The sequence below is a fragment of the Zea mays genome, chromosome 5 (genome assembly GCF_902167145.1).
Source record: "Zea mays cultivar B73 chromosome 5, Zm-B73-REFERENCE-NAM-5.0, whole genome shotgun sequence".
NCBI classification, from domain to species: Eukaryota; Viridiplantae; Streptophyta; class Magnoliopsida; order Poales; family Poaceae; genus Zea; species Zea mays.
The window spans coordinates 54,137,234-54,154,528 of record NC_050100.1 but is presented as its reverse complement, the minus strand read 5'-3'; positions in this window follow the sequence as shown (position 1 = coordinate 54,154,528).

The window sequence follows — 17,295 nt, the reverse complement described above, 5'->3', positions numbered from 1 at the left end:
CAAAGTTTTTTAAAATAGTCAACGATTTCATATATTTATGAATGCAGCGAGTATTATTTTGTTGTGCACTAAGAGCATGTATAACCCCATCAAATATAGAGTCCCTTGAGAGATTTATAGAAAATTAATTTTAAAAAAATACTAGAGACGAGCTCTCTGAATAAAGACATCTAGATGCATATGATATCTCTTTTAACCTCTGCTACGATATACAGTCAAACCTTTTGTTGCCCAACTGATGTAATCATCCAAATTTAAGTGTGTAGAAACATCATAACCATTTCCCTCTAGAACCTGTATTGTTAGGTTGCCTCCAGCAGGTCGTGCAAAACACTGTTTTGCACTGTAGATTGCACCGTTCATAGAGTAAAGTTTGAATTAGGAGATGAGATGAGATATATGATGGGCAAGTTGCTGGAGACAGCTGTATTAAGTAGACGTTAATTAGCAAAAAAAAACTACTTATATGTTGGATAAGAGGAACTATTCAAGTAGATGTTAGTTAGCAAAAAAAAACTAGTTAGATGCTGAACAAGAGGAACTAACGAATATAAGCATTATAATTCTTAAGTGCTTCAGATTGGAGAAAGGTTGAGATATTATCAGCACGGATCTTCAAGTAGCTCACGCAAAGCTTTGGCTTTATCATATAAAAAACACTCTACTGAATAAAATTATACGAGAGGAAATGCCTTTACCAAACTAAATACTTTTATACTTTAATCGAGTTTTTCCTTCATGTGGGAAAAATGTTAGAATGATGATTCACTTGTTATCTTTAATGTTGATACATATTGCTGATAGCGACGTAGCGTAAAGGACAAATACTGCCCCTGCAGAACACTATTAAGTTGCATATTCAACCAAAAAGCTTAACCTGATAGGAGGAGATGTGCAATTTCACTTATATTATATTCTAACACCCCCTTCGTTCGAGCCTCTCTTGGATCTCAGACGTGGAGTAGAAGCGAGCAACAATTATTTAATTTAATTGCGCTAGCCAGGTTTCGAACTCACGACCTCTAGCTCCGATACCATATTAAGTTGCATGCACCAACAAATCCAACCTAAAAGTTTAACCTGATAGGAGATGGAAAATTCACTTATATTATATTCCAATAAACACAAGGATGACCACCGCAAACAAAATGTATACATGCCAAACAAACATTTGCCTTGAAGAAGGGATGGAAATATTTAGAAGAGGAATCTATTTTAGAATCCCTCTAATCAGAGGTACAAGAGGGATATACCAACCACGTATACACCGGAGAAGGGACGAACAACACCAGCAGTTGCGGTGCAGAATCCGCTCGGCGGTGCCCGGTTCACGAGTGAGAGAAGGGTGGTGTCGGGTTCCAAGGAACCGGGTGCCCAAGGAGGCCCAAAAGGCCACGCAAAGACGGCCCACCAAGCCAACCAACCCGCTCGCCGAGCAACCCCGTGAGATGGGACTTCCGACCAACCCGCTCGACCAACCCGCCCACCGAGCAACTCGACGAGGCAGGATTGTCGACCAACCCGCTCTCGAACAACACTGCCGAGCAACCTGGCGAGGCAGGGCTATCGATCGACCTTCGTGTCGAGCAACCCAGCCAGATGACAACCGACTCTTTGGCGAGCACACCTATAGGAGGGAAGACCCAGCCTAGTACTATAAAGCCACGACGACACGATGAGACAGGTCATCACCAAGCCATGTCCGAACCATGGGAGTAGTACCAAAGGGACTCTATCAAGCACGACGCCGAGTACGTTTTGGAGAGTATTCGCGCTGACCGGTGGGACCAGTCAACCCCAGCCACGGGGACCTCAGCGTCGAGGTCTCTCCAGTGACCTATACACCAGAAGAGACGGGGAAATACGCAGTACCAGTCATACACCTACACATAATGGAAGGTGACACAAAGGGGATGACATAAGATGAAGCTATACTGAAGACGTCCCGGAAGCGAGAGGTCGAACTCCACCCCGACATAATACAAGTCCTCATTGTAAAGTCTACCCTTGAGCTATAAAAGGGTAAGACAACCCCATCTTCAAAAAATAATGACACACAAGCACTCAACTATAACATGCTCCAAATAATACTATGATCAGCACTACACTGGACTAGGGCGCAAGCCTGAACCAGTATAACCCCCTGTCTCAGATCCACCTTCGATCCCCCCGTGGCTCACCATTCGGAGTGAGTCCGCGCTAGCACCCTGCCGAATACAACTTTTATTGTCCCCCAGTTTCCAAACCCACGATAGTTAGCGTGCCAGGTAGGGGATCCATTAGCGTGCCAAGCGGCATTCTTCACTCCAATGGTCGGTTCATCAGCATTCACCCCTGGGAGCCACGTCAAATTCGGCACCCTCGACTTCCTCACCACCGCCACAGGAGCACTCTACCTCGTCTGCGCTTCGGTAAAAAACCAAAACACGCCCCAGTCTCCCGCGTAGAGCAAGGGGTGGGTTGAGCAAGCTCCTAGAGAGCCACAAGCTAGGTCATTTACTCAGCTCCACGTCCAAGGTCGTACATCACTGTCGGCGTTTCGACCCCGGGGGGTCCCTGGACCGACGAGTAAATTGTCGCCACGTGTCCCAGCCCAGATGGGTCGGCGTGAGACGGAGCACGGAGGGGGGAAACAAGGAGACAGGCGTAAAGGGGAAACCCGCAGCCTTCGTGTTTGTCATGCGCCCAGGTCGGGTGCGCTTGCAGTAGGGGGTTACAAGCGTCCGCGTGGGAGGGAGCGAGAGGCTTGCGCGCGCCGTCCCGTCCTCTCCGTGCGGCCAACCCTCTCGTAAGAGAGCCCTGGACCTTCCTTTTATAGGCGTAAGGAGAGGGTCCAGGTGTACAATGGGGGGTGTAGCAGTGTGCTAACGTGTCTAGCAGAGAGGAGCTAGTGCCCTAAGTACATGCCGTCGTGGCAGCCGGAGAGGTTTTGGCACCCTGTTCATGTGATGTCGTGGCCGTCGGAGGAGCGCTGAAGCCTTGCGGAAGGACAGCTGTCGGGGCTGTCGAGTCCTTGCTGACGTCTCCTTGCTTCCGTAAGGGGCTGAGAGCCGTCGTCGTCATGGAGCACGCGAGGCGCCATCACTATTTGTTTACCGGGGCGAGCCAGATGGGACGCCGGTCTTGCTCCCCGTAGCCTGAGCTAGCTAGGCGTAGGATAATGATGGCCCCCCTGTGACGTGGTCGGTCCGAGCCCCGGGTCGGGCGAGGCGGTGGCTCCTCCGAGGTCGAGGTCGAGTCTGTCTTCCGAGGTCGAGGTCGAGTCCGAGCCCCGGGTCGGGCGAGGCGGAGACCATCGTCTGAGGCCAAGGCTGAGTCCAAGCCCTGGGGTCGGGCGAGGCGGAGTTCGTCGTCTTCCGGAGTCGAGGCCGAGTCTGAGCCCTGGGGGTCGGGCGAGGCGGAGTTCGTCGTCTTCCAGAGCCGAGGCTGAGTCCGAGCCCTGGGTCGGGCGAGGCGGAGTTCGTCGTCTTCTGGAGCCGAGGCTGAGTCCGAGCCCTGGGTCGGGCGAGGCGGAGTTCGTCGTCCGAGGCCGAGACGGGGGCCGAGCCCTGGGGTCGGGCGAGGCGGAGCTTCCTATGGCGCCCGAAGCCAGACTTGGCTGCTGTCTGCCTCACTCTGTCGAGTGGCACAGCAGTCGGAGCGGCGCAGGCGGCGCTGTCCTCTTGTCAGGCCGGTCAGTGAAGCGGCAAAGTGACTGCGGTCACTTCGGCTCTGTCGACTGGAGAGCGCGCGTCAGGATAAGATGTCAGGCCATCCTTGCATTAAATGCTTCTGCGATACGGTCGGTCGGTGTGGCGATCTGGCCAAGGTTGCTTCTTGGCGAAGACTAGGCCTCGGGCGAGCCGAAGGCGCGTCCGTTGCTTGAGGGGGTCCTCGGGTGAGACGTGAATCCTCTGGGGTCGGCTGCCCTTGCTCGAGGCTGGGCTCGGGCGAGGCGAGATCGTGTCCCTTGAGTGGACCGAGCCTTGACTTAATTGCACCCATCAGGCCTTTGCAGCTTTGTGCTGATGGGGGTTACCAGCTGAGATTAGGAGTCTTGGGGGTACCCCTAATTATGGTCCCCGACAGTAGTCCCCGAGCCTCAAAGGGAGTTTTAATACTCGCTTGGAGGCTTTTGTCGCACTTTTTTTTGCAAGGGGACCGACCTTTCTCGGTTGCGTTTCGTTCCGGTGGGTGCGCGCGAGCGCACCCACCGGGTGTAGCCCCCGAGGCCTCGGAGGAGTGGTTTGACTCCTTCGAGGTCTTAATGCGTTTTGTGATGCTTCAGCCGGTCTGGTTGTTCCCTCATGCAAACTGGCCGTGGCCCGGGTGCACAGTCGAGTCCCAAGTTCTCGGGCTGGTATGTTGACGTTGTCAACGGTTTGGCCGGAACCGGGTTTGCGAGAGCAGCCCCCGAGCCTCCGCACAGAGCGAGAGGACGGTCAAGGACAGACTCGACTTTTTTACATACGCCCCTGCGTCGCCTCTCCGCAAGGAGGAGGGGGGGGGGAAGCGCCATGTTGCCCTTGGAGGGCGCCGAACATGGTGTCTCCAGTGAGTTGCTAACGGGTAATCCGAGTGGACGCCCGTGCCCCATTTGTTAGGGGTCGGCTAGTGGCCCGGAGGCGCGCTCCAAAAGTACCTGCGGGTGATTTGCCGGACCCGGTCCCCTTTGGACGGGGTCTGAGGGCTCGATGCCTCCCTCTGGTAGGATTCCGTTACAAAATCGTTCCCGTTGGTCTCGGAAATGTCCTAGGGTACCTCGGGAGCGTAGCCCGAGCCTTGGTTATGTATCGAACGTACCCAGGGTCATCCCTCGCTCTGCGTCTGAGGCGGCTGTCGAACCCTTCGGGGGCCAGCCTACGAACCCCTGATCAGTAGTGGGCGCGGAGCCCGAGTGGTCTGAGGCGGCCATTGAACCCTTCCGAGGGGCCAGCCTTCGAACCTCTGACCAGTAGTGGGCGCAGAGCCTGAGTGCTCTGAGGCGGCTGTTGAACCCTTCTGAGGGGCCAGCCTTCAAACCTCTGATCAGTAGGGGGGCTCGGGGCCCGTTTCCTTCGCGGAGAAGGATCCCTTTTGGGGTATCCCCTTTCCCGGTCCCTGTGGCAAGAGAGAGAAAGAGGAAAAGGGAAAAGATACGAAATCGAACGACGTGGCGCACCTTTTTTGACGCGGTCATTATGGCGGAAGCGAAGCGTCGCCTGCTTCGCCTGCCAAAGGTGCCGCCTGTCCTGCCGCAGAGTTAATGCGACGGGACGAGTGGTTCGCGGGGCAACCGTTGCGCATGCGCGAGCCGTTCGAGGAACGGACGTCTCGCTTTGAGTTTTGAATCTCGCGGCGGGTTCGGGCGAAGTGTTGAATGGGTCTCACCTGGGCCTTTATATATTCGAGAGAGGGTCCAGTGGCGGTTCTCTACTCTGCTGCTTGCCTCCCACTTAGGTTTCCGCAACCCGAGGGAATAGCCAGAGAAAGGAAACCGCACACCTCGTCCTCTCCGCCGCCACCTCTTCTGCTTGGTGATGGCCGACCGGGTGACCGTTATTTCGCCGCGCGAGCCGTGGCCTTTCTCCACCGTCACGTCGGACGACTTGGAGGCCCTTGTTGCTGATGGCTTGCTTCGCCCTCTCTCCGGTGACTCGCAGCCGGAGTGGATGCCCCCTCCGAGCGGAGCCGCCCCGTCCCCGCCGCCGGGGTATGTGGTGAGCTTCGTCTCTTTTCGCGAGCGGGGGTTCGGAGTGCCGGCAAGCCGTTTTATGCGGGCGATACTGCACGTCTACGGGGTGGAGCTGCACAATCTCAGCCCCAACTCCATCTCGCAAGCAGCCATCTTCGCGGCGGTTTGTGAAGGATATTTGGGGATTGCCCCCCATTGTGACCTGTGGACCCATCTCTTCTCCGCGGAGCTTTTTGCCTCGCCGACGGGGGAAAGAAGGGTTCGCATGGCGGTGCAGGCTGGTGGCTGCATCCTCCAGTTGAGGCAGGCGCGGGCGCTGCAGTACATCCTCGCCATCCTCGCGTCTTCGAACAAAGGGTGGCAGCGCCGGTGGTTCTATCTCCGGAATGACGACGGGAGGCTCCCGTCGTTTTCTCAGCGAGTGGTGATCGCCGCCGCCGATAACTGGCGCTACGGGACCCCGCGCGACAGACAAAAAAATCTCCAGCCCCTTCTGAAGGCCCTGGAGGAGCTGCGGAAAGGAGGGCTCACCGCCGCGGGGATGGTTGCCGCCATTCATCGCCGGAGGGTGCTCCCTTTGACGGAGCGGCGGCTGCCGCTTTGGGAGATGACGCCGGGGGTCGACTTGGAGGGCTTGCGGATGTCCTCGGATCCCCTTCCTGTCGACGACCTCCACAGGCGAGTAGCCGACACGTTGGGGAAGCCGGACGCCGGTGCCCTCTCCCAGCTCTTGATGCGTCCCGATCACGGGTGTGTGTCCCTGGTGAGTGTCCGCTCCTTCTTTCTTCTTGTGTCGGATTGCCCTTGGTCCTCACAGTCGAGACTCTTCGTCCGTCTCCAGGAGGTAGGGGCTCACAAGCCTTTCCCGCCACCGGTCCCGGAGGACGCAGTGGACCGAGCTGCGCGGAGGGTCGCCGCGGAGAAGAGGAAGGAGAAGAAGGACGCGAAGAAGGCTCGGGCCCGCGAGCGGACGCGGGCACGAGACACCTTGGAAAGGCTCCGTCGTCTGCAGGAGAGGGATGGGCTCCCGAGGGAGCCATCGCCGGAGACGCCTGACGATGACGACGACGATGAAGACGATGATGAAGACGACGACATGGCTGCCCGCCTCGGCCTCAGCCCGGATCTCAGGCTAGGCCAGGGGTCGTCAAGCCAGCCCCCGAGCGGGCTGGTGCCGTCGGTATCCAGGGCCGGGACGTCGGGGTCCCGGTCCGAAGAGCGGGGGCAGACCGAGGGGGTACTTGACCCTTCAGCCGAGGTGGTTGAGGTGACCCTGGGGAGTCAGGCCGAGCTGCCTGTTCCCCGAGAACCGTTGCCCGTGCCTACTGCGCAGGAGGGCGATCCTCAGGTCGTTGTGGCTGCGTCTGGGCAGTCCGTCCCTCGGGTGCCTAGGGCGCCCAAGGCGAGGATGGTACCGAAGCCGGCAGCGGGGCAGACCTCGGTGGTACCTTCGGGGATCGAGGTTCGAGAGACCTCCCCACAGGCACGATTGATCATGGCCCGGAGTGGGTAAGTATCTTAGGATATCTTCGTCCCGGCTCCTCCTTCGTATGTCCCGACCCTGATTTTCCTTTTCTCCTTAGCAAGCGGAGGCACGGTTCGACCGGTCTGGCTCCCCGGAAGGTCCTCAAGACGGCGTCGGCTTCCGCAGCTAGTGTCGCACCAGGCCTCGCCGGCCAGCTGACCTCCTCGCAAGACGCCCACAGCGGGGGGCTCAGGCGGCACCAGTTGCCGTGGGGCGAGCTCCTGAGGCTGACTCCTCTATCGAGGCGGCCGTCGCGCTGGGGGAGGCTGCTAGCGCGGCCGCGGCCTCGGGCCCACCAGACATGCTGCCGGCGCTGGCGCCGGCTGCTGTCGAGGCCGTTGCCGTTCTGGCCGTGGAGCCACCCGTCGCCGCCGATGCTGAGATGGCCGAGGCGTCGCTACTTGGTGCCTCAGAGGAGGGGGGCACGGAACCGCGACCCGTCCCATCGAGCGGCAGCTTTGTCCCCGCGCGGCGCAGTTCTGAGGAGCGGCGCCAGTTGCTTCGGTTCCAGACCCGTGGGGCCTCGGATCCCCTCTTCGTTCTTGACGATGAGCGGGAGGAGCAGTCTTGGGACGGGCTTCGTGAGTGTGCCGAGGCAACGGTGGGGTCGCTCCGGTCGACCTTGGAGGTCCTTTGCAGGGACGTTCCCAAGATCCTCCAGGTAATGACTTCAGGCATACCTTTCTCGTGATTAAGGTGTTCTTTGTGACGCCCCGCTTCCTTCCCTCAGGATCTGACGGATCTGAGCGCCGCCAAGTCGTCGTTCATCCGCCGTGAGGTCGATGTCTGGGGTTCGCTGCGATCCCTGAGGACCACGCTTGCCAGGGCTACCGCGCGCCTCTCCCAACAGAGCACTATGGTGGCAGACCTTCGGTTGCTCTTTGTCGATCTGGGAGCAGAGGCGGCAGCGGCACGCGTAGAGGCGCAGCGGCGGCAGTTGGAGCTTGACCAGGTCACCGGCGAGCGGGACCAATCTCAGGGCTAGGCCGCCGAGGCCGAAAGCCGTGCTGAAGCTCTTGGAGTCCAGTTAGCCGAGGCGTCTGCTCGGGCCGGAGCTCTTGCAGCAGACCTAGTCGTGGCCCAAGCCGCATCCTCGGAGCAGCGTGCCCGAGCCGAAGGTATGTCTTGGCTGTTTTAAGATTTTGTTTCAGCTCGGTTCCTCAACTCGTGTTTGAGGTCTTCCGCTTTGGCTGTTCGCAGAGCTCGAGTCTGCCCTTGATAAGTCCACCAAGGTGCTTGCTCAGGCGGTCGAGCAGAGGGAGGCCGACCACGTGGCCATGTCCGAGGCCAGCTCGGCCTTCTGCCGGGTCTTTGGCTTCGACGACGTCCCCTCGGGAAGCTCCCCTCAAAGTCGCCTGCAGGCCTTAGGTGACCATGCGCGTGGCAGACTCCGCGAGGCGCTGCATCACGGCGTCAGGCGGTCCTTCGCCGTGCTTGCTTCCCACTATGACGTGGATCTGGAGCGGGTCAGCGAGGGGTATTGCCTCCCCGACGAAGATGAAGCCGCCCTGGCCGAAGTCCAGAGGCTCGACGCGGCCGCCGCGGGCCCAAGCGCGGTGCTGGCAACCACCTTCGAGGCAGAGATCCTCCCGCCTGCGCCGTCATCCAAGGCCGGGGCGTATCTTGCCGAGGGTGGGGACGAAGCCGAGGGCGCGACTCCTCCGGGCGACGCTTGATTCTGCCGGAGCAGTTTTCTTTGAATGCATGTGTGTCTTTTGCGGCCGCCGAGGCCCGAACACTTCATTATCGTAATATAAGGTCGTGTTTCTTTTCCTTCCGTTTTGCGTATCCGGACCCGTTCGTCAGTAGTAGGGTAGCTCGCCCAAGTAAGAGTCATATTTCGTGGTAGGCGACGAGTGAGGTATCCGTATCCTGGAGGCATAGGAGTCCCTCGGCTCGGTCGACCTTGCCACTTACATGCACCCTTATTTGTTTCTTGGGGTCCTGTTACTGATATAGCCGGGAGACGCGAAAGCCTTTTTTGATGGAAGACTTTTTTCGAGGAAAATTTTGACGCAGAGGGGGTTCTCCCCTTCTAGCCCCCGAGGGAGGGTCGGGCTTTGCCGAGGCAAGGCTGACCCTTCCTTGATGGTTAGAATTCGTATGTGAACGAGGTGTATGAACAACTTGAAAGCATCTTAAGGGTAGAAGCGACGTAGCTGTCGGATGTTCCAAGCGTTGCTGTAGACCTCGCCTTGACTGTTGGCCAGCTTGTATGTCCCGAGCTTCAGGACCTTGGCGATGACAAACGGCCCTTCCCAGGGAGGCGTGAGCTTGTGCCGCCCTCGGGCGTCTTGTCGCAGCCGAAGCACCAAGTCGCCCACCTGGAGGTCTCGGGACCGAACCCCTCGGGCGTGGTAGCGTCACAGGGACTGCTGATACCGCGCTGAGCGTAGTAAGGCCATGTCCCGAGCTTCTTCCAGCTGGTCCAGTGAGTCTTCTCGGTTTATTCGATTGCTTTGGTCGTCGTAGGCCCTCGCCCTCAGGGAACCGTATTCTAAGTCTGTGGGCAAGATGGCTTTGACCCCATAGACTAGAAAGAACGGTGTGAAGCCCGTGGCTCGGCTCGACGTCGTCCTTAGACTCCAGACCACCGAGGGGAGCTCCTTCATCCATCGCTTGCCGAACTTGTTGAGGTCGTTGTAGATCCTTGGCTTGAGTCCTTGCAGAATCATGCCGTTGGCACGCTCTACTTGCCCATTCGTCATGGGGTGAGTCACGGCGGCCCAGTCCACCCGGATGTGGTGATCCTCGCAGAAGTCCAGGATCTTTCTGCCGGTGAACTGGGTGCCGTTGTCGGTGATGATGGAGTTTGGGACCCCGAAGCGATGGATGATGTTGGTGAAGAATGCCACCGCCTGTTCGGACCTGATGCTGTTTAGGGGTCGGACCTCGATCCACTTGGAGAATTTGTCGATGGCGACCAGCAGGTGCGTGTAGCCCCCGGGTGCCTTCTGCAAGGGACCAACGAGGTCCAGACCCCACACAGCAAACAGCCAGGTGATGGGTATTGTCTGCAGAGCTGAGCGGGCAAATGGGTCTGCCTTGCGTAGAATTGACACCCTTGGCAGGTGCGGACAATTCTAGTGGCGTCAGCCACTGCGGTCGGCCAGTAGAAACCTTGTCGGAAGGCGTTTCCAACAAGGGCTCGAGGCGCTGCGTGATGACCGCAAGCCCCTGAGTGTATTTCTTGTAAGAGCTCCTAGCCGTCGGCGATGGATATGCATCGCTGGAGGATGCCTGAGGGGCTGCGGTGGTAGAGCTCCTTCTCGTCCCCCAGCAAGACGAACGACTTGGCGCGCCGCGCCAATCGCCGAGCTTCGGCTCGGTCGAGGGGTAGCTCTCCTCGATGGAGATATTGCAGGTACGGGGTCTGCCAGTTTCGATTAGGCGTGACCCCGCTCCGCTCTTCCTCGACGCGCAGTGCCTCACCCTCGGGGGCCGAGGGTGCCTCGGGCTGGGCTGAGGCCTTCTCGGGCTCGGGCGTGTCGTCGGTCTTGACTGAGGGTTGATGTAGGTCTCGGGAGAAGACGTCCGGGGGAACCGTTGTTCGCCCCGAGGCTATCTTAGCCAGCTCGTCCGCGGTCTCGTTGTATCGTCAGGCGACGTGGTTGAGCTCGAGTCCGTAGAACTTGTCTTCCAGGCACCAAACCTCGTCACAATAGGCTTCCATATTCGGGTCGCGACAATGGGAGTTCTTCATGACTTGGTCGATGACAAGCTGCGAGTCACCGTGAGCGTCGAGGCGTCGGACCCCTAGCTCGATGGTGATGCGCAACCCGTTGACCAGAGCCTCATACTCAGCCACGTTGTTGGACGCCGGGAAATGGAGGCGCAGCACGTAGCGGAGGTTTTTCCCGAGGGGTGAGATGAAGAGCAGGCCCACGCCCGCTCCTGTTTTCATCAGCGACCCGTCGAAAAACATGGTCCAGAGTTCCGGTTGGATCAGAACTGCTGGAATCTGGGTGTCGACCCATTCAGCCACAAAGTCCACCAAGACTTGGGACTTGATGGCCTTCCCAAGTGGGGCAAACGAGATTGTGTCGCCCATGATTTCCACCGCCCATTTTGCAATCCTACCCGAGGCCTCTCGGCACTGGATGATCTCCCCCAGGGGGAAGGATGACACCACAGTCACCGGATGAGACTTGAAGTAGTGTCGCAACTTCCGCCGCGTCAGGATCACCGCATACAGCAGCTTCTGAATTTGTGGGTAGCGGATCTTGGTCACGGACAGTACCTCACTGATGAAGTAGACCGGCCTCTGGACGGGCAATGCATGCCCCTCTTCTCGTCACTCAACCACGATCGTGGCGCTGACCACCTGAGTGGTAGCGGCGACGTAGATCAAGAGGGCTTCTCCGGCAGCGGGGGGCACCAAGATGGGCGCGTTCGTGAGGAGCGCCTTCAGGTTCCCGAGGGCTTCCTCGGCCTCGGGGGTCCAGGTGAAGCACTCGGCCTTTCTTAAGAGGCGGTACAGGGGTAGACCTCTTTCGCCGAGGCGCGAGATGAAGCGGCTTAGAGCCGCAAGGCATCCCATGATCCTCTGTACGCCTTTCAAGTCCTTGATGGGCCCCTTGTTGGTGATGGCCGCGATTTTCTCCAGGTTGGCCTCGATGCCCCGCTCGGAGACGATGAACCCCAAGAGCATGCCTCAGGGGACTCCGAAGACGCACTTCTCGGGATTGAGTTTTATGCCTTTCGCCTTGAGACACCGGAATGTCGTTTCAAGGTCGGAAAGGAGGTCGAAGGCTTTCCTCGTCTTGACTACGATGTCATCGACGTAAGCCTCGACCGTTCGACCGATGTGTTGGCCGAACACGTGGTTCATGCACCTTTGGTATGTCGCACCCGCATTCCTCAAACCAAACGGCATGGTAACGTAGCAGTACATGCCGAAAGGTGTGATGAAAGAAGTCGCGAGCTGGTCGGACTCTTTCATCCTGATTTGGTGATACCCTGAGTAGGCATCGAGGAAAGACAGGGTTTCGCACCCAGCACTGGAATCCACGCGATTTGATCGATGCGAGGCAGAGGGTAGGGAACCTTCGGACATGCTTTGTTTAGACCAGTGTAGTCTACACACACCCGCAATTTCCCTCCTTTCTTTCTCACAAGCACAGGGTTGGCAAGCCATTCGGGATGGAATACCTCTTTGATGAACCCTGCTGCCATTAGCTTGTTGATCTCCTCGCCTATGGCTCTGCGCTTTCCTTCGTCGAATCAGCGTAGAGGCTGCTTCACGGGTCGGGCTCCAGCTCGGATATCCAGCGAGTGCTCGGCGACTTCCCTCGGTATGCCGGGCATGTCCGAGGGACTCCATGCGAAGACTTCGGCGTTTGCACGGAGAAAGTCGACGAGCACTGCTTCCTATTTGGGGTCAAGCTCGGAGCCGATCCGGATCTGCTTGGAGGCGTCGTTGCTGGGGTCGAGAGGGACGGATTTGACCGTCTCTGCTGGCTCGAAATTGCCGGCATGGCGCTTCACGTCTGGCGCCTCCTTGGAGAGGCTCTCCAGGTCGGCGATGAGGGCCTCGGATTCGGCGAGGGCCTCGGCGTACTCCACGCACTCCACGTCGCATTCGTACGCGTGCCGGTATGTGGGGCCGACGGTGATGACCCCGTTGGGGCCCAGCATCTTGAGCTTGAGGTAGGTGTAGTTGGGGACGGCCATGAACTTGGCGTAGCATGGCCTCCCCAGCACTGCGTGGTAGGTTCCTCGGAACCCGACCACCTCGAACGTGAGGGTTTCCCTTTGGAAGTTGGAGGGAGTCCCAAAGCAGACGGGTAGATCAAGTTGTCCGAGGGGCTGGACACGTTTCCCGGGGATGATCCCGTGAAAAGGCGCCGCGCCCGCCCGGACCGAAGACAGATCGATCCGCAGGAGCCCGAGGGTCTCGGCGTAGATGATGTTGAGGCTGCTGCCTCCGTCCATGAGGACCTTGGTGAGCCTGACGTTGCCGATGACGGGGTCGACAACGAGCGGATATTTCCCCGGGCTCGGCACGCGGTCGGGGTGATCGTCCTGGTCGAAGGTGATGGGCTTGTCGGACCAGTCTAGGTAGACTAGCGCCGCCGCCTTTACCGAGCAGACCTCCCGGCGCTCTTGCTTGCGGTGCCGAGCCGAGGCGTTCGCCACTTGCCCACCGTAGATCATGAAGCAGTCGTGGACCTCGGGGAACTCCCCTGTCTTGTGATCCTCCTTCTTGTCGTTGTCGTGGGCCCTGCCACCTTCCGCAGGTGGCCCGGCCTTGTGAAAGTGGCGCCGAAGCATGGCGCACTCCTCAAGGGTGTGCTTGACGGGCCCCTGATGATAGGGGCACGACTCCTTGAGCATCTTGTCGAAGAGATTGGCGCCTCCGGGAGGTTTTCGAGGGTTCTTGTACTCAGCAGTGGCGACAAGGTCCGCGTCGGCGGCATCACATTTCGCTTGCGACTTCTTCTTGCCTTTCTTTTTGGTGCCGCGCTGAGTGGACGCCTCGGGGACATCTTCCGGCTGGCGGCCCTGGGGCTGCTTGTCCTTCTGGAAGATGGCCTCAACCGCCTCCTGGCCAGAGGCGAACTTGGTGGCGATGTCCATCAGCTCGCTCGCCCTGGTGGGGGTCTTGCGACCCAGCTTACTCACCAGGTCGCGACAGGTGGTGCCGGCGAGGAACGCGCCAATGACATCCGAGTCGGTGACGTTAGGTAGCTCGGTGCGCTTCTTCGAGAATCGCCGGATGTAGTCCCAGAGAGACTCTCCCGGCTGCTGGCGGCAGCTTCGGAGATCCCAGGGCGCACATACATGCCCTGGAAGTTGCCGACGAAGGCATGGACCAGGTCGTCCCAGTTGGAGATCTGCCTTGGAGGCAGGTGCTCCAACCAGGCTCGAGCGGTGTCGGAGAGGAACAGAGGGAGGTTGTGGATGATGAGGTAGTCATCGTCCGTTCCACCTAGTTGGCAGGCCAGTCGGTAGTCTGCGAGCCACAGTTCCGGTCTCGTCTCCCCCGAGTACTTTGTGATAGTAGTCGGGGTTCGGAACCGGGTCGGGAACGACGCCCGTCGTATGGCCCGGGTGGTTCGGGCGAGGGACTCCGATGCTCCTTGCTGTCGTAGCGTCCCCCACGCATGGGGTGGTAGCCTCGGTGCACCCTCTCGTCGAGGTGGGTTCGACGGTTGCGGTGGTGGTGCTCGTTGCCGAGGTGACCCGGGGCCGCAGGCGCTGTGTTGCGCGTGCGCCCGGTGTGGAACGAGGCTTCCCGCATGAATCGGGAAGTCGCGGCGCGATGCTCCGAGGGGTATCCCTGCCTTCGGGAGGCAGAGCTTTCGGCCCGTCGGACCGCGGCATCCTCCAGGAGATTCTTGAGCTCTCCCTGGATACGCCGCCCCTCGGTGGTTGATGGATCCGGCAACGCGCGGAGAAGTATTGCCGCTGCAGCCAGGTTCTGGTCGACCCCACTAGAAGCCGGTGGCGGCCTTGCCCTGACATCGTCGGTGATGCAATACTGGATGCCCTGGGGTAGACGACGCGCTTCTCCGGCCGGAACTTGGCCTGCCCATTCCTGCGTGATGTCCCGGCGGAACGGCTCAAGTGTTCCTGCTCCCTCGTCGAGCCTGGCCTGCAGCTCGCGGATTTGCTTGAGCTGTGCGTCCTGACCCCCCGCAGGGACTGGGACCACAGCTAGCTCCCGAAGGATGTCAACGCGAGGCGCAGGCCTAGGGGGATCACCGTTTTCTGGTATACCAAGATGGTTGCCTTCGTCGGGACCCCCTAGATCGACGTGGAAACATTCACGACTCGGGCCACAGTCCTCGTCGCCGAAGCTGCGGCTACCGTCAGAACAGTCGGAAAGGCAGTAGTCGCATGCGGTCATGAAGTCCCGCATGGCACTGGGGTTACCAAGTCCGGAGAAATCCCAACAAAAGTCGGGCTCGTCATCTTCCTCGGAACCCGAGAGCCCGTAGGTTGAGACGGCTGTCAGCCGGTCCCAGGGTGACCGCACACCGTACCCCGGAGGGTTTGGACATGCCTCTATGAAGGCTTCCACCGAAGCGAAGTCGCTTGGTGGGTCGAGGCTGAATCCAAAAGGCACGAGATGGGAATCGGTCGGTACCTCCTGGTCGACGGGCGGTGACGAAGTCGCGTCAGGGGCAGACCGCACCGTCGTCCCGGGTACGAGGGTGACGCCTAGCAAGTCCTTTGCGAGCGTGCTGGCGTCGTCCGTTCGCTTGGAGTTGGCGTGTTGCGGGGAAACTGCGCTCGTCTTCGTCTCAGACGCGAGGTCGATGCCCGACGTGTCCCCCGTTGGGGCACCGGCGCCGTCGACTCGCTCGACAGCCGACGAGGTGCCGCCTCCTGCTTGGCCTTGGTTGCCCCGCCTCCTCCTCCGTCGGTGGGGGAGGCGACGGGACAAACCCGAATGTTGTTCTTCCGCCACGTGGGGAAGACGTCGTCGATTCCGCCGCCGGCGGGCGGGTTGTCGGCCGCCATTGTCGCTGTCGCGCGGCGGGGGAAGGAGTATCATGTCGTAGCTGCCGTCGAGGGACATGAACTCAAGACTCCCGAAACGGAGCATCGTCCCGGGCTGGAAAGTTTGTTGGAGACTACCCATCTGGAGCTTGACGGGAAGCTGTTCGTCAACACACAGCAGGCCCCTACCTGGCGCGCCAACTGTCGGCGTTTCGACCCCGGGGGGTCCCTGGACCGACGAGTAAATTGTCGCCGCGTGTCCCAGCCCAGATGGGTCGGCGCGAGACGGAGCACGGAGGGGAGAAACAAGGAGACAGGCGTAAAGGGGAAACCCGCGGCCTTCATGTTTGTCCTGCGCCCAGGTCGGGTGCGCTTGCAGTAGGGGGTTACAAGCGTCCGCGTGGGAGGGAGCGAGAGGCTTGTGCGCGCTGTCCCGTCCTCTCCGCGCGGCCAACCCTCTCGTAAGAGAGCCCTGGACCTTCCTTTTATAGGCGTAAGGAGAGGGTCCAGGTGTACAATGGGGGTTGTAGCAGTGTGCTAACGTGTCTAGCAGAGAGGAGCTAGTGCCCTAAGTACATGCCGTCGTGGCAGCCGAAGAGGTTTTGGCACCCTGTTCATGTGATGTCGTGGCCGTCGGAGGAGCGCTGAAGCCTTGCGGAAGGACAGCTATCGGGGCTGTCGAGTCCTTGCTGACGTCTCCTTGCTTCCGTAATGGGCTGAGAGCCGCCGTCGTCATGGAGCACGCGGGGCACCATCATTATTTGTTTACCGGGGCGAGCCAGATGGGACGCCGGTCTTGCTCCCCGTAGCCTGAGCTAGCTAGGGGTAGGATAATGATGGCCCCCCCCTGTGACGTGGTCGGTCCGAGCCCTGGGTCGGGCGAGGCGGTGGCTCCTCTGAGGTCGAGGTCGAGTCTGTCTTCCGAGGTCGAGGTCGAGTTCGAGCTCCGGGTCGGGCGAGGCGGAGACCATCGTCTGAGGCCAAGGCTGAGTCCGAGCCCTGGGGTCAGGCGAGGCGGAGTTCGTCGTCTTCCGGAGTCAAGGCCGAGTCCGAGCCCTGGGGGTCGGGTGAGGCGGAGTTCGTCGTCTTCCGGAGCCAAGGCTGAGTCTGAGCCCTGGGTCGGGCGAGGTGGAGTTCGTCGTCTTCCGGAGCCGAGGCTGAGTCCGAGCCCTGGGTCGGGCGAGGCGGAGTTCGTCGTCCGAGGCCGAGACGGGAGCCGAGCCCTGGGGTCGGGCGAGGCGGAGCTTCCTATGGCGCCCGAAGCCGGACTTGGCTGCTGTCAGCCTCACTCTGTCGAGTGGCACAGCAGTCGGAGCGACGCAGGCGATGCTGTCCTCTTGTCAGGCCGGTCAGTGAAGCGGCGAAGTTACTGCGGTCACTTCGGCTCTGTCGATTGGAGGGCGCGCGTCAGGATAAGATGTCAGGCCATCCTTGCATTAAATGCTTCTGCGATACGGTCGGTCGGTGTGGCGATCTGGCCAAGGTTGCTTCTTGGCAAAGACTAGGCCTCGGGCGAGCCGAAGGCGCGTCCGTTGCTTGAGGGGGTCCTCGGGCGAGATGTGAATCCTCCGGGGTCGGCTGCCCTTGCCCGAGGCTGGGCTCGGGCGAGGCGAGATCGTGCCCCTTGAGTGGACCGAGCCTTGACTTAATTGCACCCATCAGGCCTTTT